At 48.8% G+C, this 19,320-nt stretch overlaps 9 non-coding genes across 9 annotated transcripts; 5 read left to right on the top strand and 4 right to left on the bottom strand.

Moving 5' to 3' along the window:
• The first annotated feature begins 321 nt into the window (after positions 1-321).
• trnak-cuu (transfer RNA lysine (anticodon CUU)) lies at positions 322-394 on the top strand. Its single transcript has one exon. It is a non-coding gene; the product is annotated as a tRNA-Lys (tRNA).
• A 2,783-nt stretch (positions 395-3,177) lies between these two features.
• On the bottom strand, positions 3,178-3,260 carry trnal-cag (transfer RNA leucine (anticodon CAG)). Its single transcript has one exon. It is a non-coding gene; the product is annotated as a tRNA-Leu (tRNA).
• Positions 3,261-4,427: 1,167 nt separating this feature from the next.
• trnak-cuu (transfer RNA lysine (anticodon CUU)) lies at positions 4,428-4,500 on the top strand. Its single transcript has one exon. It is a non-coding gene; the product is annotated as a tRNA-Lys (tRNA).
• A 2,792-nt stretch (positions 4,501-7,292) lies between these two features.
• Positions 7,293-7,375, bottom strand: trnal-cag (transfer RNA leucine (anticodon CAG)). Its single transcript has one exon. It is a non-coding gene; the product is annotated as a tRNA-Leu (tRNA).
• A 1,167-nt stretch (positions 7,376-8,542) lies between these two features.
• Positions 8,543-8,615, top strand: trnak-cuu (transfer RNA lysine (anticodon CUU)). The gene has a single exon. It is a non-coding gene; the product is annotated as a tRNA-Lys (tRNA).
• Positions 8,616-11,407: 2,792 nt separating this feature from the next.
• trnal-cag (transfer RNA leucine (anticodon CAG)) lies at positions 11,408-11,490 on the bottom strand. Its single transcript has one exon. It is a non-coding gene; the product is annotated as a tRNA-Leu (tRNA).
• Positions 11,491-12,657: 1,167 nt separating this feature from the next.
• On the top strand, positions 12,658-12,730 carry trnak-cuu (transfer RNA lysine (anticodon CUU)). The gene has a single exon. It is a non-coding gene; the product is annotated as a tRNA-Lys (tRNA).
• Positions 12,731-15,522: 2,792 nt separating this feature from the next.
• trnal-cag (transfer RNA leucine (anticodon CAG)) lies at positions 15,523-15,605 on the bottom strand. Its single transcript has one exon. It is a non-coding gene; the product is annotated as a tRNA-Leu (tRNA).
• A 1,167-nt stretch (positions 15,606-16,772) lies between these two features.
• On the top strand, positions 16,773-16,845 carry trnak-cuu (transfer RNA lysine (anticodon CUU)). Its single transcript has one exon. It is a non-coding gene; the product is annotated as a tRNA-Lys (tRNA).
• Positions 16,846-19,320: the final 2,475 nt, after the last annotated feature.

Genomic DNA, 19,320 nt, shown 5'->3' on the forward strand with positions numbered 1-19,320 from the left:
TGGAGCAAAACGATGGAATTAGAAGAATGCTTACCGCAGGATACAACTGTGCCGCTGTTATTTGGAGCACGGTTTTCACTTGCATGAAAACTACAGCAGAACGTAGAAGGATGATCACTGAGGAGTCCACGCGGGCATGCTGAGGAGATTGTAGGTCGTACATTTCAATGATTACTGACATTTGCGCTGCTGGAGGTACAGTAATCAACAAAGAACAGGGTGTGCTACTCTCGAATCCGGTCAGCACATGATGAAAAGCCAGGAAGTATACCTTGTCAAATTGCCGTCAACAGGGACAAGTTAACCACCAGCTCCACCGGCGCCCGGCTAGCTCAGTCGGTAGAGCATGAGACTCTTAATCTCAGGGTCGTGGGTTCGAGCCCCACGTTGGGCGGTGCCTGTCTCCTTATTAACAAAGTTTCCCGCTCATCCTTGAACCTCTTACACCTCGATGGTACCGAGCACTGCGTTTTAATGCACAGGTGTGATCAAACCGAGATGAAAAGGGCGTATCTAGCTCCTTGCCCGAGAGATAAATCAAAGGTTCCGCAGATAATCCCTTGGCTCCGGTCACCCGGACGCAGATAGGAGCTGCAGCCATCATAACTTGTATGAAAACTAAGAAGAGCTCCTGTCTATTTACAGTTTCATTTACTCTAGCGTTTCCTTAAACATTGCGTGTACGAAGGCTAAGAAATTGGAGAGCTATTCTAATACAATAACTATTAGGAATCTTTTCGGCATAACAGTTTCACTGTGATTTTGCAGGTAACACGTACGTTGGGAAAACATTTTGAACGCGATCAATAACCGCACTGGAAAAATGTGGGAAAGAAAGGGCGAAAAGCGACTCTTCAACATGTGGAAATATCTTCCTGAGCGGAGCCCTCTTCTCGAAGCTCAACACTCTGCAAGAGTCACTTCTCCCAACTTGCGCCCGCAGGTTTCCGTAGTGTGCCTGCAAAGAGCCATCCGCTTGAGACAGGTGCACCTCCCGATTTCATTGAACTAAGCTAGATGCACAATTTCTAACGCAGCCTTCATCACAATAGACAGTTCATTTCTCGAAAGCTTGTCGTAAAAAAAGGAAACAAAGAACGAAAACGTATAGCTGACAATCTTCTGAAGATGCAGATTCAGCTTTGGGGAAATGGACATTTTATGTATGCAGATGCTTTTCAAGCGCTGGTTTTAGAACGTCGCTGTGCTTCCAGCATCCTTTTCAGCCTTCTAAACTGGCTACCGAGGTGCCGATCACATTGTAAAGCGGTTGAGAGGCCGGAGCTGCTCAAACCGCTCTTGCCGTTTCCCATCAATCAAAAGCACTATGTTGTTTCTTTGTATGGAAAGCTTTTCAAGTCTGGCATCGACACGCACCTTTCCTGAAACGTCCAAAAGGTGAATGCTTCGCAAAGAAATCCAGTCTACCTTCAGGGGGCATGATGTTGAAATCGGAATGAGCCCTGGGTGGGCTTGAAGCAGCAGCTGTTCAGTTAACAGCTGCACAGAAACGCACCCCGCTTGCTTTGTATCATTCGCAAGTTTCTGGTTAAAGAGTAAAAAAGGCTGGAATTCTTCTGCCAGCCGGCAGGATTTCTTCTGCACTCACCCAGAAAAGCCAAGAATTGTATTTCATCTTTCGCAAGCTGTATTTTCCAGGAGGAGAATGAATACTTGCATTAAACTGAATCAAGCCGACAGAGACGCACAGCCGTTGTTTTTCTCCATGGGAAGTTTTTCGTTAAGGAAAAACACCGTTGTCATTTTCTTGCCAGCCGGCGGTATTTCTTGTGCAGCGATGAGCCAGATTTGTATTTCGTATTTCGCAAGTTGTGTGAATTTCTTGAAGTTGAAAGTGAATTCGCTCCAGAAAAGAAATGTCGCTTGAAAGCCGTGGCTGTTTGTTAAACCGCAGGACCTGAGCTTGCGTTCTGTTTCTCATGGCGTTCGCAAAGGCGATTCCTGCCTTTAAAACTGCTGTGTCTGCGACTGAAAGTGGCGTGTGTCGCAGCTTCTAAAGTCTTGTTGACGCTCCTCGATGTTGCTTTCTCTCTGCCTAAGGAAGTTCGATTGTCGCGTCGGAACGGGGAGACCTAATCCTTCCAGCTTTAAGCCACCCTTCAGTCTTCTGAAGGGTGTCCGAGTGCTAGCATGTCATTTGGCTTTTTTGGGGGGGAAACGGAGAGCGACATTGAAAAAGGTTACCGCCGCCGCCTCGCCCTCCGTGTTAAATGATCGCAAGCCGGCGGCGGCGGCGCTCCCTATAGTCGTGGCCGAGCGGTTAAGGCGCTGGGCTAGAAAGCCATTGGGGTCTCCCCGCGTCGGCTCGAATCCTGCCGACTACGGCGCCCTTCTCCTGTCGCTTCGGCCTGCCCAGAAAAAGGCGGAGTGCCGTTTCTCTCTTCCTGCTTCTTGTACAAACGCTAAATCGCTTGGACCTGCTGCCTTGGAAGTAATGTCTTCAACATCCACCAGTGACATTTCACAGCTGGAAGCACACTGCCACGCTTTTGGCATTGGCATGTCTTGCGCCCTACTTCCAGCCTTTGAAGACCTAAGTATTCAAACTGAAAGAACCGGCTGAATGAGTGTTTGCAGTGCACCAGGAGGAGCAGGGACCATAGCATTGGAGGGGTGAGGATGGCGCAGATGGAAACGTTTTCATGCGCTCCTCTGGGAGGAATGAAAAGAAAAGACGAAACCGGAAACAGTAGTAGCCGCAAGAGGAAGTGTCTTCAAGCGCCAAGCAAGCGCTCCTCGTTAGTATAGTGGTGCGTATCCCCGCCTGTCACGTGGGAGACCAGGGATGGATTGCTTGACGGCGAGCCAGGTTGCTTTTCTCCCATCAGATTCCAACCGCTAATGCTAACGCAGTGTGTGGGAGCTTACATGCTTTTCCTTTCCCGTCTTTTTCGGACGACTATTCCAAAGGGGTAACCTGAAGGAATAGGGGCCTGAAGACACGAGGCATTCTTAAACCAGCACTGGGCTGCACGGCCTTCTGTTGTGATCAGGTTATATTCGAGTCAAAAAGCCAGAGCATCCGCTTCCATCCTATGGAGCACGAGCTAAATCGGAAGAGGCAGGGGATACACCTACGCCTATCGGCGCACGTTCCCCGCGGCAGGGTGCTTCACCCATTTGCACCCGACTGGAGACGGCACTGAGCAAGCTTTTTGTCAGGAGTGGGATTCGAACCCACGCCTCCAGGGGAGACTGCGACCTGAACGCAGCGCCTTAGACCGCTCGGCCATCCTGACGCGGGCCCCCTGTCCCGGGGCGGTCTGATGAGCCACCGCGATCCCACTACGCTCCTCGAGTATCGCACTGTTATTAATACTACAGTGTGACTCCAGCATTAAAATGTTTGGAAAATGTGTCGGCTTTTATAATCCAGTGTAGAGCAGCATGTGATGATTTGTGCTACAACACCAAGCGCTCAAAGTGACGTCTGCGTTTGTCGTTGAAACTTTCAACTCTTTCATCACTTATGTAGGAAATAAAAAGAGCAGTTGTGCGCCACACGCAGAGAGGCCGTCAGCAGAGTGGCGCAGCGGAAGCGTGCTGGGCCCATAACCCAGAGGTCGATGGATCGAAACCATCCTCTGCTACATGTGTCCTATGCACGATTCATAAGCGTGCCATTAGGTTAGCAAAGTGCCTTCAAATAGTCTGCATCTCCCTTTCTTTAAATTCTGTCCTGAGTTTCTCTCTCGTGTGTGTTTGTGCAAGCTTGACACTTGCGGGACTCTTTAATCTTCACCAATACGGAGATGACCAAATGTGTCTTCGGTTGTTCTGAGGTCTTTGATAGTTTCTTTGAAAGCTTCAACTGAACCTCGAAATCGAAGCAGTTATGTTTATATTGATTTCTCGCGTTAATCATTACGAACCAGGAACAGCCAGCACACTCGGTCGCATTAGTAATTATGTCACGTCTCTACTTAGCAGAGCATTCAAAGGCCCACTGGAAGTAGTAAAGCACTAAAACACTGCAAAACTGAACTCGGGAAAATCATACTGGGAGCTCTGAGCGATGTCTGCATCCAAGCCATCCAATACGGACTCTGAAACCTTGGAATATCAACACTATGATGCGCTACCTTTTACCTGGAGCAAAACGATGGAATTAGAAGAATGCTTACCGCAGGATACAACTGTGCCGCTGTTATTTGGAGCACGGTTTTCACTTGCATGAAAACTACAGCAGAACGTTGAAGGATGATCACTGAGAAGTCCACAATGCTGAGGAGATTGTAGGTCGTACATTTCAATGATTACTGACATTTGCGCTGCTGGAGGTACAGTAATCAACAAAGAACAGGGTGTGCTACTCTCGAATCCGGTCAGCACATGATGAAAAGCCAGGAAGTATACCTTGTCAAATTGCCGTCAACAGGGACAAGTTAACCACCTGCGCCACCGGCGCCCGGCTAGCTCAGTCGGTAGAGCATGAGACTCTTAATCTCAGGGTCGTGGGTTCGAGCCCCACGTTGGGCGGTGCCCGTCTCCTTATTAACAAAGTTTCCCGCTCATCCTTGAACCTCTTACACCTCGATGGTACCGAGCACTGCGTTTTAATGCACAGGTGTGATCAAACTGAGATGAAAAGGGCGTATCTAGCTCCTTGCCCGAGAGATAAATCAAAGGTTCCGCAGATAATCCCTTGGCTCCGGTCACCCGGACGCAGATAGGAGCTGCAGCCATCATAACTTGTATGAAAACTAAGAAGAGCTCCTGTCTATTTACAGTTTCATTTACTCTAGCGTTTCCTTAAACATTGCGTGTACGAAGGCTAAGAAATTGGAGAGCTATTCTAATACAATAACTATTAGGAATCTTTTCGCCATAACAGTTTCACTGTGATTTTGCAGGTAACACGTACGTTGGGAAAACATTTTGAACGCGATCAATAACCGCACTGGAAAAATGTGGGAAAGAAAGGGCGAAAAGCGACTCTTCAACATGTGGAAATATCTTCCTGAGCGGAGCCCTCTTCTCGAAGCTCAACACTCTGCAAGAGTCACTTCTCCCAACTTGCGCCCGCAGGTTTCCGTAGTGTGCCTGCAAAGAGCCATCCGCTTGAGACAGGCGCACCTCCCGATTTCATTGAACTAAGCTAGATGCACAATTTCTAATGCAGCCTTCATCACAATAGACAGTTCATTTCTCGAAAGCTTGTCATGTAAAAAAAGGAAACAAAGAACGAAAACGTATAGCTGACAATCTTCTGAAGCTGCAGATTCAGCTTTGGGGAAATGGACATTTTATGTATGCAGATGCTTTTCAAGCGCTGGTTTTAGAACGTCGCTGTGCTTCCAGCATCCTTTTCAGCCTTCTAAACTGGCTACCGAGGTGGCGATCACTTTGTAAAGCGGTTGAGAGGCCGGAGCTGCTCAAACCGCTCTTGCCGTTTCCCATCAATCAAAAGCACTATGTTGTTTCTTTGTATGGAAAGCTTTTCAAGTCTGGCATCGACACGCACCTTTCCTGAAACGTCCAAAGGGTGAATGCTTCGCAAAGAAATCCAGTCTACCTTCAGGGGGCATGATGTTGAAATCGGAATGAGCCCTGGGTGGGCTTGAAGCAGCAGCTGTTCAGTTAACAGCTGCACAGAAACGCACCCCGCTTGCTTTGTATCATTCGCAAGTTTCTGGTTAAAGAGTAAAAAAGGCTGGAATTCTTCTGCCAGCCGGCAGGATTTCTTCTGCACTCACCCAGAAAAGCCAAGAATTGTATTTCATCTTTCGCAAGCTGTATTTTCCAGGAGGAGAATGAATACTTGCATTAAACTGAATCAAGCCGACAGAGACGCACAGCCGTTGTTTTTCTCCATGGGAAGTTTTTCGTTAAGGAAAAACACCGTTGTCATTTTCTTGCCAGCCGGCGGTATTTCTTGTGCAGCGATGAGCCCGATTTGTATTTCGTATTTCGCAAGTTGTGTGAATTTCTTGAAGTTGAAAGTGAATTCGCTCCAGAAAAGAAATGTCCAGTCGCATGAAAGCCGTGGCTGTTTGTTAAACCGCAGGACAGGACAGCTTGCGTTCTGTTTCTCATGGCGTTCGCAAAGGCGATTCCTGCCTTTAAAACTGCTGTGTCTGCGACTGAAAGTGGCGTGTGTCGCAGCTTCTAAAGTCTTGTTGACGCTCCTCGATGTTGCTTTCTCTCTGCCTAAGGAAGTTCGATTGTCGCGTCGGAAGGAGGAGACCTAATCCTTCCAGCTTTAAGCCACCCTTCAGTCTTCTGAAGGGTGTCCGAGTGCTAGCATGTCATTTGGCTTTTTTGGGGGGGAAACGGAGAGCGACATTGAAAAAGGTTACCGCCGCCGCCTCGCCCTCCGTGTTAAATGATCGCAAGCCGGCGGCGGCGGCGCTCCCTGTAGTCGTGGCCGAGCGGTTAAGGCGAAGGGCTAGAAAGCCATTGGGGACTCCCCGCGTCGGCTCGAATCCTGCCGACTACGGCGCCCTTCTCCTGTCGCTTCGGCCTGCCCAGAAAAAGGCGGAGTGCCGTTTCTCTCTTCCTGCTTCTTGTACAAACGCTTAATCGCTTGGACCTGCTGCCTTGGAAGTAATGTCTTTAACATCCACCAGTGACATTTCACAGCTGGAAGCACACAGCCACGCTTTTGGCATTGGCATGTCTTGCGCCCTACTTCCAGCCTTTGAAGACCTAATTATTCAAACTGAAAGAACCGGCTGAATGAGTGTTTGCAGTGCACCAGGAGGAGCAGGGACCATAGCATTGGAGGGGTGAGGATGGCGGAGATGGAAACGTTTTCATGCGCTCCTCTGGGAGGAATGAAAAGAAAAGACGAAACCGGAAACAGTAGTAGCCGCAAGAGGAAGTGTCTTCAAGCGCCAAGCAAGCGCTCCTCGTTAGTATAGTGGTGCGTATCCCCGCCTGTCACGTGGGAGACCAGGGATGGATTGCTTGACGGCGAGCCAGGTTGCTTTTCTCCCATCAGATTCCAACCGCTAATGCTAACGCAGTGTGTGGGAGCTTACATGCTTTTCCTTTCCCGTCTTTTTCGGACGACTATTCCAAAGGGGTAACCTGAAGGAATAGGGGCCTGAAGACACGAGGCATTCTTAAACCAGCACTGGGCTGCACGGCCTTCTGTTGTGATCAGGTTATATTCGAGTGAAAAAGCCAGAGCATCCGCTTCCATCCTATGGAGCACGAGCTAAATCGGAAGAGGCAGGGGATACACCTACGCCTATCGGCGCACGTTCCCTGCGTCAGGCTGCTTCACCCATTTGCACCCGACTGGAGACGGCACTGAGCAAGCTTTTTGTCAGGAGTGGGATTCGAACCCACGCCTCCAGGGGAGACTGCGACCTGAACGCAGCGCCTTAGACCGCTCGGCCATCCTGACGCTGGCCCCTAATCCCGGGGCGGTCTGATGAGCCACCGCGATCCCACTACGCTCCTCGAGTATCGCACTGTTATTAATACTACATTGTGACTCCAGCATTAAAATGTTTGGAAAATGTGTCGGCTTTTATAATCCAGTGTAGAGCAGCATGTGATGATTTGTGCTACAACACCAAGCGCTCAAAGTGACGTCTGCGTTTGTCGTTGAAACTTTCAACTCTTTCATCACTTATGTAGGAAATAAAAAGAGCAGTTGTGCGCCACGCGCAGAGCGGCCGTCAGCAGAGTGGCGCAGCGGAAGCGTGCTGGGCCCATAACCCAGAGGTCGATGGATCGAAACCATCCTCTGCTACGTGTGTCCTATGCATGATTCATAATCATGCCATTGGGTTAGCAAAGTGCCTTCAAATAGTCTGCATCTCCCTTTCTTTAAGATCTGTCCTGAGTTTCTCTCTCGTGTGTGTTTGTGCAAGCTTGACACTTGCGGGACTCTTTAATCTTCACCAATACGGAGATGACCAAATGTGTCTTCGGTTGTTCTGAGGTCTTTGATAGTTTCTTCGAATGCTTCAACTGAACCTCGAAATCGAAGCAGTTATGTTTATATTGATTTCTCGCGTTAATCATTACGAACCAGGAACAGCCAGCACACTCGGTCGCATTAGTAATTATGTCACGTCTCTACTTAGCAGAGCATTCAAAGGCCCACTGGAAGTAGTAAAGCACTAAAACACTGCAAAACTGAACTCGGGAAAATCATACTGGGAGCTCTGAGCGATGTCTGCATCCAAGCCATCCAATACGGACTCTGAAACCTTGGAATATCAACACTATGATGCGCTACCTTTTACCTGGAGCAAAACGATGGAATTAGAAGAATGCTTACCGCAGGATACAACTGTGCCGCTGTTATTTGGAGCACGGTTTTCACTTGCATGAAAACTACAGCAGAACGTTGAAGGATGATCACTGAGAAGTCCACAATGCTGAGGAGATTGTAGGTCGTACATTTCAATGATTACTGACATTTGCGCTGCTGGAGGTACAGTAATCAACAAAGAACAGGGTGTGCTACTCTCGAATCCGGTCAGCACATGATGAAAAGCCAGGAAGTATACCTTGTCAAATTGCCGTCAACAGGGACAAGTTAACCACCTGCGCCACCGGCGCCCGGCTAGCTCAGTCGGTAGAGCATGAAACTCTTAATCTCAGGGTCGTGGGTTCGAGCCCCACGTTGGGCGGTGCCCGTCTCCTTATTAACAAAGTTTCCCGCTCATCCTTGAACCTCTTACACCTCGATGGTACCGAGCACTGCGTTTTAATGCACAGGTGTGATCAAACTGAGATGAAAAGGGCGTATCTAGCTCCTTGCCCGAGAGATAAATCAAAGGTTCCGCAGATAATCCCTTGGCTCCGGTCACCCGGACGCAGATAGGAGCTGCAGCCATCATAACTTGTATGAAAACTAAGAAGAGCTCCTGTCTATTTACAGTTTCATTTACTCTAGCGTTTCCTTAAACATTGCGTGTACGAAGGCTAAGAAATTGGAGAGCTATTCTAATACAATAACTATTAGGAATCTTTTCGCCATAACAGTTTCACTGTGATTTTGCAGGTAACACGTACGTTGGGAAAACATTTTGAACGCGATCAATAACCGCACTGGAAAAATGTGGGAAAGAAAGGGCGAAAAGCGACTCTTCAACATGTGGAAATATCTTCCTGAGCGGAGCCCTCTTCTCGAAGCTCAACACTCTGCAAGAGTCACTTCTCCCAACTTGCGCCCGCAGGTTGCCGTAGTGTGCCTGCAAAGAGCCATCCGCTTGAGACAGGCGCACCTCCCGATTTCATTGAACTAAGCTAGATGCACAATTTCTAATGCAGCCTTCATCACAATAGACAGTTCATTTCTCGAAAGCTTGTCATGTAAAAAAAGGAAACAAAGAACGAAAACGTATAGCTGACAATCTTCTGAAGCTGCAGATTCAGCTTTGGGGAAATGGACATTTTATGTATGCAGATGCTTTTCAAGCGCTGGTTTTAGAACGTCGCTGTGCTTCCAGCATCCTTTTCAGCCTTCTAAACTGGCTACCGAGGTGCCGATCACATTGTAAAGCGGTTGAGAGGCCGGAGCTGCTCAAACCGCTCTTGCCGTTTCCCATCAATCAAAAGCACTATGTTGTTTCTTTGTATGTAAAGCTTTTCAAGTCTGGCATCGACACGCACCTTTCCTGAAACGTCCAAAGGGTGAATGCTTCGCAAAGAAATCCAGTCTACCTTCAGGGGGCATGATGTTGAAATCGGAATGAGCCCTGGGTGGGCTTGAAGCAGCAGCTGTTCAGTTAACAGCTGCACAGAAACGCACCCCGCTTGCTTTGTATCATTCGCAAGTTTCTGGTTAAAGAGTAAAAAAGGCTGGAATTCTTCTGCCAGCCGGCAGGATTTCTTCTGCACTCACCCAGAAAAGCCAAGAATTGTATTTCATCTTTCGCAAGCTGTATTTTCCAGGAGGAGAATGAATACTTGCATTAAACCGAATCAAGCCGACAGAGACGCACAGCCGTTGTTTTTCTCCATGGGAAGTTTTTCGTTAAGGAAAAACACCGTTGTCATTTTCTTGCCAGCCGGCGGTATTTCTTGTGCAGCGATGAGCCCGATTTGTATTTCGTATTTCGCAAGTTGTGTGAATTTCTTGAAGTTGAAAGTGAATTCGCTCCAGAAAAGAAATGTCCAGTCGCATGAAAGCCGTGGCTGTTTGTTAAACCGCAGGACAGGACAGCTTGCGTTCTGTTTCTCATGGCGTTCGCAAAGGCGATTCCTGCCTTTAAAACTGCTGTGTCTGCGACTGAAAGTGGCGTGTGTCGCAGCTTCTAAAGTCTTGTTGACGCTCCTCGATGTTGCTTTCTCTCTGCCTAAGGAAGTTCGATTGTCGCGTCGGAAGGAGGAGACCTAATCCTTCCAGCTTTAAGCCACCCTTCAGTCTTCTGAAGGGTGTCCGAGTGCTAGCATGTCATTTGGCTTTTTTGGGGGGGAAACGGAGAGCGACATCGAAAAAGGTTACCGCCGCCGCCTCGCCCTCCGTGTTAAATGATCGCAAGCCGGCGGCGGCGGCGCTCCCTGTAGTCGTGGCCGAGCGGTTAAGGCGAAGGGCTAGAAAGCCATTGGGGACTCCCCGCGTCGGCTCGAATCCTGCCGACTACGGCGCCCTTCTCCTGTCGCTTCGGCCTGCCCAGAAAAAGGCGGAGTGCCGTTTCTCTCTTCCTGCTTCTTGTACAAACGCTTAATCGCTTGGACCTGCTGCCTTGGAAGTAATGTCTTTAACATCCACCAGTGACATTTCACAGCTGGAAGCACACAGCCACGCTTTTGGCATTGGCATGTCTTGCGCCCTACTTCCAGCCTTTGAAGACCTAATTATTCAAACTGAAAGAACCGGCTGAATGAGTGTTTGCAGTGCACCAGGAGGAGCAGGGACCATAGCATTGGAGGGGTGAGGATGGCGGAGATGGAAACGTTTTCATGCGCTCCTCTGGGAGGAATGAAAAGAAAAGACGAAACCGGAAACAGTAGTAGCCGCAAGAGGAAGTGTCTTCAAGCGCCAAGCAAGCGCTCCTCGTTAGTATAGTGGTGCGTATCCCCGCCTGTCACGTGGGAGACCAGGGATGGATTGCTTGACGGCGAGCCAGGTTGCTTTTCTCCCATCAGATTCCAACCGCTAATGCTAACGCAGTGTGTGGGAGCTTACATGCTTTTCCTTTCCCGTCTTTTTCGGACGACTATTCCAAAGGGGTAACCTGAAGGAATAGGGGCCTGAAGACACGAGGCATTCTTAAACCAGCACTGGGCTGCACGGCCTTCTGTTGTGATCAGGTTATATTCGAGTGAAAAAGCCAGAGCATCCGCTTCCATCCTATGGAGCACGAGCTAAATCGGAAGAGGCAGGGGATACACCTACGCCTATCGGCGCACATTCCCTGCGTCAGGCTGCTTCACCCATTTGCACCCGACTGGAGACGGCACTGAGCAAGCTTTTTGTCAGGAGTGGGATTCGAACCCACGCCTCCAGGGGAGACTGCGACCTGAACGCAGCGCCTTAGACCGCTCGGCCATCCTGACGCTGGCCCCTAATCCCGGGGCGGTCTGATGAGCCACCGCGATCCCACTACGCTCCTCGAGTATCGCACTGTTATTAATACTACATTGTGACTCCAGCATTAAAATGTTTGGAAAATGTGTCGGCTTTTATAATCCAGTGTAGAGCAGCATGTGATGATTTGTGCTACAACACCAAGCGCTCAAAGTGACGTCTGCGTTTGTCGTTGAAACTTTCAACTCTTTCATCACTTATGTAGGAAATAAAAAGAGCAGTTGTGCGCCACGCGCAGAGCGGCCGTCAGCAGAGTGGCGCAGCGGAAGCGTGCTGGGCCCATAACCCAGAGGTCGATGGATCGAAACCATCCTCTGCTACGTGTGTCCTATGCATGATTCATAATCATGCCATTGGGTTAGCAAAGTGCCTTCAAATAGTCTGCATCTCCCTTTCTTTAAGATCTGTCCTGAGTTTCTCTCTCGTGTGTGTTTGTGCAAGCTTGACACTTGCGGGACTCTTTAATCTTCACCAATACGGAGATGACCAAATGTGTCTTCGGTTGTTCTGAGGTCTTTGATAGTTTCTTCGAATGCTTCAACTGAACCTCGAAATCGAAGCAGTTATGTTTATATTGATTTCTCGCGTTAATCATTACGAACCAGGAACAGCCAGCACACTCGGTCGCATTAGTAATTATGTCACGTCTCTACTTAGCAGAGCATTCAAAGGCCCACTGGAAGTAGTAAAGCACTAAAACACTGCAAAACTGAACTCGGGAAAATCATACTGGGAGCTCTGAGCGATGTCTGCATCCAAGCCATCCAATACGGACTCTGAAACCTTGGAATATCAACACTATGATGCGCTACCTTTTACCTGGAGCAAAACGATGGAATTAGAAGAATGCTTACCGCAGGATACAACTGTGCCGCTGTTATTTGGAGCACGGTTTTCACTTGCATGAAAACTACAGCAGAACGTTGAAGGATGATCACTGAGAAGTCCACAATGCTGAGGAGATTGTAGGTCGTACATTTCAATGATTACTGACATTTGCGCTGCTGGAGGTACAGTAATCAACAAAGAACAGGGTGTGCTACTCTCGAATCCGGTCAGCACATGATGAAAAGCCAGGAAGTATACCTTGTCAAATTGCCGTCAACAGGGACAAGTTAACCACCTGCGCCACCGGCGCCCGGCTAGCTCAGTCGGTAGAGCATGAGACTCTTAATCTCAGGGTCGTGGGTTCGAGCCCCACGTTGGGCGGTGCCCGTCTCCTTATTAACAAAGTTTCCCGCTCATCCTTGAACCTCTTACACCTCGATGGTACCGAGCACTGCGTTTTAATGCACAGGTGTGATCAAACTGAGATGAAAAGGGCGTATCTAGCTCCTTGCCCGAGAGATAAATCAAAGGTTCCGCAGATAATCCCTTGGCTCCGGTCACCCGGACGCAGATAGGAGCTGCAGCCATCATAACTTGTATGAAAACTAAGAAGAGCTCCTGTCTATTTACAGTTTCATTTACTCTAGCGTTTCCTTAAACATTGCGTGTACGAAGGCTAAGAAATTGGAGAGCTATTCTAATACAATAACTATTAGGAATCTTTTCGGCATAACAGTTTCACTGTGATTTTGCAGGTAACACGTACGTTGGGAAAACATTTTGAACGCGATCAATAACCGCACTGGAAAAATGTGGGAAAGAAAGGGCGAAAAGCGACTCTTCAACATGTGGAAATATCTTCCTGAGCGGAGCCCTCTTCTCGAAGCTCAACACTCTGCAAGAGTCACTTCTCCCAACTTGCGCCCGCAGGTTTCCGTAGTGTGCCTGCAAAGAGCCATCCGCTTGAGACAGGCGCACCTCCCGATTTCATTGAACTAAGCTAGATGCACAATTTCTAATGCAGCCTTCATCACAATAGACAGTTCATTTCTCGAAAGCTTGTCATGTAAAAAAAGGAAACAAAGAACGAAAACGTATAGCTGACAATCTTCTGAAGCTGCAGATTCAGCTTTGGGGAAATGGACATTTTATGTATGCAGATGCTTTTCAAGCGCTGGTTTTAGAACGTCGCTGTGCTTCCAGCATCCTTTTCAGCCTTCTAAACTGGCTACCGAGGTGGCGATCACTTTGTAAAGCGGTTGAGAGGCCGGAGCTGCTCAAACCGCTCTTGCCGTTTCCCATCAATCAAAAGCACTATGTTGTTTCTTTGTATGGAAAGCTTTTCAAGTCTGGCATCGACACGCACCTTTCCTGAAACGTCCAAAGGGTGAATGCTTCGCAAAGAAATCCAGTCTACCTTCAGGGGGCATGATGTTGAAATCGGAATGAGCCCTGGGTGGGCTTGAAGCAGCAGCTGTTCAGTTAACAGCTGCACAGAAACGCACCCCGCTTGCTTTGTATCATTCGCAAGTTTGTGGTTAAAGAGTAAAAAAGGCTGGAATTCTTCTGCCAGCCGGCAGGATTTCTTCTGCACTCACCCAGAAAAGCCAAGAATTGTATTTCATCTTTCGCAAGCTGTATTTTCCAGGAGGAGAATGAATACTTGCATTAAACTGAATCAAGCCGACAGAGACGCACAGCCGTTGTTTTTCTCCATGGGAAGTTTTTCGTTAAGGAAAAACACCGTTGTCATTTTCTTGCCAGCCGGCGGTATTTCTTGTGCAGCGATGAGCCCGATTTGTATTTCGTATTTCGCAAGTTGTGTGAATTTCTTGAAGTTGAAAGTGAATTCGCTCCAGAAAAGAAATGTCCAGTCGCATGAAAGCCGTGGCTGTTTGTTAAACCGCAGGACAGGACAGCTTGCGTTCTGTTTCTCATGGCGTTCGCAAAGGCGATTCCTGCCTTTAAAACTGCTGTGTCTGCGACTGAAAGTGGCGTGTGTCGCAGCTTCTAAAGTCTTGTTGACGCTCCTCGATGTTGCTTTCTCTCTGCCTAAGGAAGTTCGATTGTCGCGTCGGAAGGAGGAGACCTAATCCTTCCAGCTTTAAGCCACCCTTCAGTCTTCTGAAGGGTGTCCGAGTGCTAGCATGTCATTTGGCTTTTTTGGGGGGGAAACGGAGAGCGACATTGAAAAAGGTTACCGCCGCCGCCTCGCCCTCCGTGTTAAATGATCGCAAGCCGGCGGCGGCGGCGCTCCCTGTAGTCGTGGCCGAGCGGTTAAGGCGAAGGGCTAGAAAGCCATTGGGGACTCCCCGCGTCGGCTCGAATCCTGCCGACTACGGCGCCCTTCTCCTGTCGCTTCGGCCTGCCCAGAAAAAGGCGGAGTGCCGTTTCTCTCTTCCTGCTTCTTGTACAAACGCTTAATCGCTTGGACCTGCTGCCTTGGAAGTAATGTCTTTAACATCCACCAGTGACATTTCACAGCTGGAAGCACACAGCCACGCTTTTGGCATTGGCATGTCTTGCGCCCTACTTCCAGCCTTTGAAGACCTAATTATTCAAACTGAAAGAACCGGCTGAATGAGTGTTTGCAGTGCACCAGGAGGAGCAGGGACCATAGCATTGGAGGGGTGAGGATGGCGGAGATGGAAACGTTTTCATGCGCTCCTCTGGGAGGAATGAAAAGAAAAGACGAAACCGGAAACAGTAGTAGCCGCAAGAGGAAGTGTCTTCAAGCGCCAAGCAAGCGCTCCTCGTTAGTATAGTGGTGCGTATCCCCGCCTGTCACGTGGGAGACCAGGGATGGATTGCTTGACGGCGAGCCAGGTTGCTTTTCTCCCATCAGATTCCAACCGCTAATGCTAACGCAGTGTGTGGGAGCTTACATGCTTTTCCTTTCCCGTCTTTTTCGGACGACTATTCCAAAGGGGTAACCTGAAGGAATAGGGGCCTGAAGACACGAGGCATTCTTAAACCAGCACTGGGCTGCACGGCCTTCTGTTGTGATCAGGTTATATTCGAGTGAAAAAGCCAGAGCATCTGCTTCCATCCTATGGAGCACGAGCTAAATCGGAAGAGGCAGGGGATACACCTACGCCTATCGGCGCACGTTCCCTGCGTCAGGCTGCTTCACCCATTTGCACCCGACTGGAGACGGCACTGAGCAAGCTTTTTGTCAGGAGTGGGATTCGAACCCACGCCTCCAGGGGAGACTGCGACCTGAACGCAGCGCCTTAGACCGCTCGGCCATCCTGACGCTGGCCCCTAATCCCGGGGCGGTCTGATGAGCCACCGCGATCCCACTACGCTCCTCGAGTATCGCACTGTTATTAATACTACATTGTGACTCCAGCATTAAAATGTTTGGAAAATGTGTCGGCTTTTATAATCCAGTGTAGAGCAGCATGTGATGATTTGTGCTACAACACCAAGCGCTCAAAGTGACGTCTGCGTTTGTCGTTGAAACTTTCAACTCTTTCATCACTTATGTAGGAAATAAAAAGAGCAGTTGTGCGCCACGCGCAGAGCGGCCGTCAGCAGAGTGGCGCAGCGGAAGCGTGCTGGGCCCATAACCCAGAGGTCGATGGATCGAAACCATCCTCTGCTACGTGTGTCCTATGCATGATTCATAATCATGCCATTGGGTTAGCAAAGTGCCTTCAAATAGTCTGCATCTCCCTTTCTTTAAGATCTGTCCTGAGTTTCTCTCTCGTGTGTGTTTGTGCAAGCTTGACACTTGCGGGACTCTTTAATCTTCACCAATACGGAGATGACCAAATGTGTCTTCGGTTGTTCTGAGGTCTTTGATAGTTTCTTCGAATGCTTCAACTGAACCTCGAAATCGAAGCAGTTATGTTTATATTGATTTCTCGCGTTAATCATTACGAACCAGGAACAGCCAGCACACTCGGTCGCATTAGTAATTATGTCACGTCTCTACTTAGCAGAGCATTCAAAGGCCCACTGGAAGTAGTAAAGCACTAAAACACTGCAAAACTGAACTCGGGAAAATCATACTGGGAGCTCTGAGCGATGTCTGCATCCAAGCCATCCAATACGGACTCTGAAACCTTGGAATATCAACACTATGATGCGCTACCTTTTACCTGGAGCAAAACGATGGAATTAGAAGAATGCTTACCGCAGGATACAACTGTGCCGCTGTTATTTGGAGCACGGTTTTCACTTGCATGAAAACTACAGCAGAACGTTGAAGGATGATCACTGAGAAGTCCACAATGCTGAGGAGATTGTAGGTCGTACATTTCAATGATTACTGACATTTGCGCTGCTGGAGGTACAGTAATCAACAAAGAACAGGGTGTGCTACTCTCGAATCCGGTCAGCACATGATGAAAAGCCAGGAAGTATACCTTGTCAAATTGCCGTCAACAGGGACAAGTTAACCACCTGCGCCACCGGCGCCCGGCTAACTCAGTCGGTAGAGCATGAGACTCTTAATCTCAGGGTCGTGGGTTCGAGCCCCACGTTGGGCGGTGCCCGTCTCCTTATTAACAAAGTTTCCCGCTCATCCTTGAACCTCTTACACCTCGATGGTACCGAGCACTGCGTTTTAATGCACAGGTGTGATCAAACTGAGATGAAAAGGGCGTATCTAGCTCCTTGCCCGAGAGATAAATCAAAGGTTCCGCAGATAATCCCTTGGCTCCGGTCACCCGGACGCAGATAGGAGCTGCAGCCATCATAACTTGTATGAAAACTAAGAAGAGCTCCTGTCTATTTACAGTTTCATTTACTCTAGCGTTTCCTTAAACATTGCGTGTACGAAGGCTAAGAAATTGGAGAGCTATTCTAATACAATAACTATTAGGAATCTTTTCGCCATAACAGTTTCACTGTGATTTTGCAGGTAACACGTACGTTGGGAAAACATTTTGAACGCGATCAACAACCGCACTGGAAAAATGTGGGAAAGAAAGGGCGAAAAGCGACTCTTCAACATGTGGAAATATCTTCCTGAGCGGAGCCCTCTTCTCGAAGCTCAACACTCTGCAAGAGTCACTTCTCCCAACTTGCGCCCGCAGGTTTCCGTAGTGTGCCTGCAAAGAGCCATCCGCTTGAGACAGGCGCACCTCCCGATTTCATTGAACTAAGCTAGATGCACAATTTCTAATGCAGCCTTCATCACAATAGACAGTTCATTTCTCGAAAGCTTGTCATGTAAAAAAAGGAAACAAAGAACGAAAACGTATAGCTGACAATCTTCTGAAGCTGCAGATTCAGCTTTGGGGAAATGGACATTTTATGTATGCAGATGCTTTTCAAGCGCTGGTTTTAGAACGTCGCTGTGCTTCCAGCATCCTTTTCAGCCTTCTAAACTGGCTACCGAGGTGGCGATCACTTTGTAAAGCGGTTGAGAGGCCGGAGCTGCTCAAACCGCTCTTGCCGTTTCCCATCAATCAAAAGCACTATGTTGTTTCTTTGTATGGAAAGCTTTTCAAGTCTGGCATCGACACGCACCTTTCCTGAAACGTCCAAAGGGTGAATGCTTCGCAAAGAAATCCAGTCTACCTTCAGGGGGCATGATGTTGAAATCGGAATGAGCCCTGGGTGGGCTTGAAGCAGCAGCTGTTCAGTTAACAGCTGCACAGAAACGCACCCCGCTTGCTTTGTATCATTCGCAAGTTTCTGGTTAAAGAGTAAAAAAGGCTGGAATTCTTCTGCCAGCCGGCAGGATTTCTTCTGCACTCACCCAGAAAAGCCAAGAATTGTATTTCATCTTTCGCAAGCTGTATTTTCCAGGAGGAGAATGAATACTTGCATTAAACTGAATCAAGCCGACAGAGACGCACAGCCGTTGTTTTTCTCCATGGGAAGTTTTTCGTTAAGGAAAAACACCGTTGTCATTTTCTTGCCAGCCGGCGGTATTTCTTGTGCAGCGATGAGCCCGATTTGTATTTCGTATTTCGCAAGTTGTGTGAATTTCTTGAAGTTGAAAGTGAATTCGCTCCAGAAAAGAAATGTCCAGTCGCATGAAAGCCGTGGCTGTTTGTTAAACCGCAGGACAGGACAGCTTGCGTTCTGTTTCTCATGGCGTTCGCAAAGGCGATTCCTGCCTTTAAAACTGCTGTGTCTGCGACTGAAAGTGGCGTGTGTCGCAGCTTCTAAAGTCTTGTTGACGCTCCTCGATGTTGCTTTCTCTCTGCCTAAGGAAGTTCGATTGTCGCGTCGGAAGGAGGAGACCTAATCCTTCCAGCTTTAAGCCACCCTTCAGTCTTCTGAAGGGTGTCCGAGTGCTAGCATGTCATTTGGCTTTTTTGGGGGGGAAACGGAGAGCGACATTGAAAAAGGTTACCGCCGCCGCCTCGCCCTCCGTGTTAAATGATCGCAAGCCGGCGGCGGCGGCGCTCCCTGTAGTCGTGGCCGAGCGGTTAAGGCGAAGGGCTAGAAAGCCATTGGGGACTCCCCGCGTCGGCTCGAATCCTGCCGACTACGGCGCCCTTCTCCTGTCGCTTCGGCCTGCCCAGAAAAAGGCGGAGTGCCGTTTCTCTCTTCCTGCTTCTTGTACAAACGCTTAATCGCTTGGACCTGCTGCCTTGGAAGTAATGTCTTTAACATCCACCAGTGACATTTCACAGCTGGAAGCACACAGCCACGCTTTTGGCATTGGCATGTCTTGCGCCCTACTTCCAGCCTTTGAAGACCTAATTATTCAAACTGAAAGAACCGGCTGAATGAGTGTTTGCAGTGCACCAGGAGGAGCAGGGACCATAGCATTGGAGGGGTGAGGATGGCGGAGATGGAAACGTTTTCATGCGCTCCTCTGGGAGGAATGAAAAGAAAAGACGAAACCGGAAACAGTAGTAGCCGCAAGAGGAAGTGTCTTCAAGCGCCAAGCAAGCGCTCCTCGTTAGTATAGTGGTGCGTATCCCCGCCTGTCACGTGGGAGACCAGGGATGGATTGCTTGACGGCGAGCCAGGTGGCTTTTCTCCCATCAGATTCCAACCGC

The sequence above is a fragment of the Lepisosteus platostomus genome, chromosome 26, assembly GCF_059453375.1.
Source record: "Lepisosteus platostomus isolate fLepPlt1 chromosome 26, fLepPlt1.hap1, whole genome shotgun sequence".
NCBI lineage: Eukaryota > Metazoa > Chordata > Actinopteri > Semionotiformes > Lepisosteidae > Lepisosteus > Lepisosteus platostomus.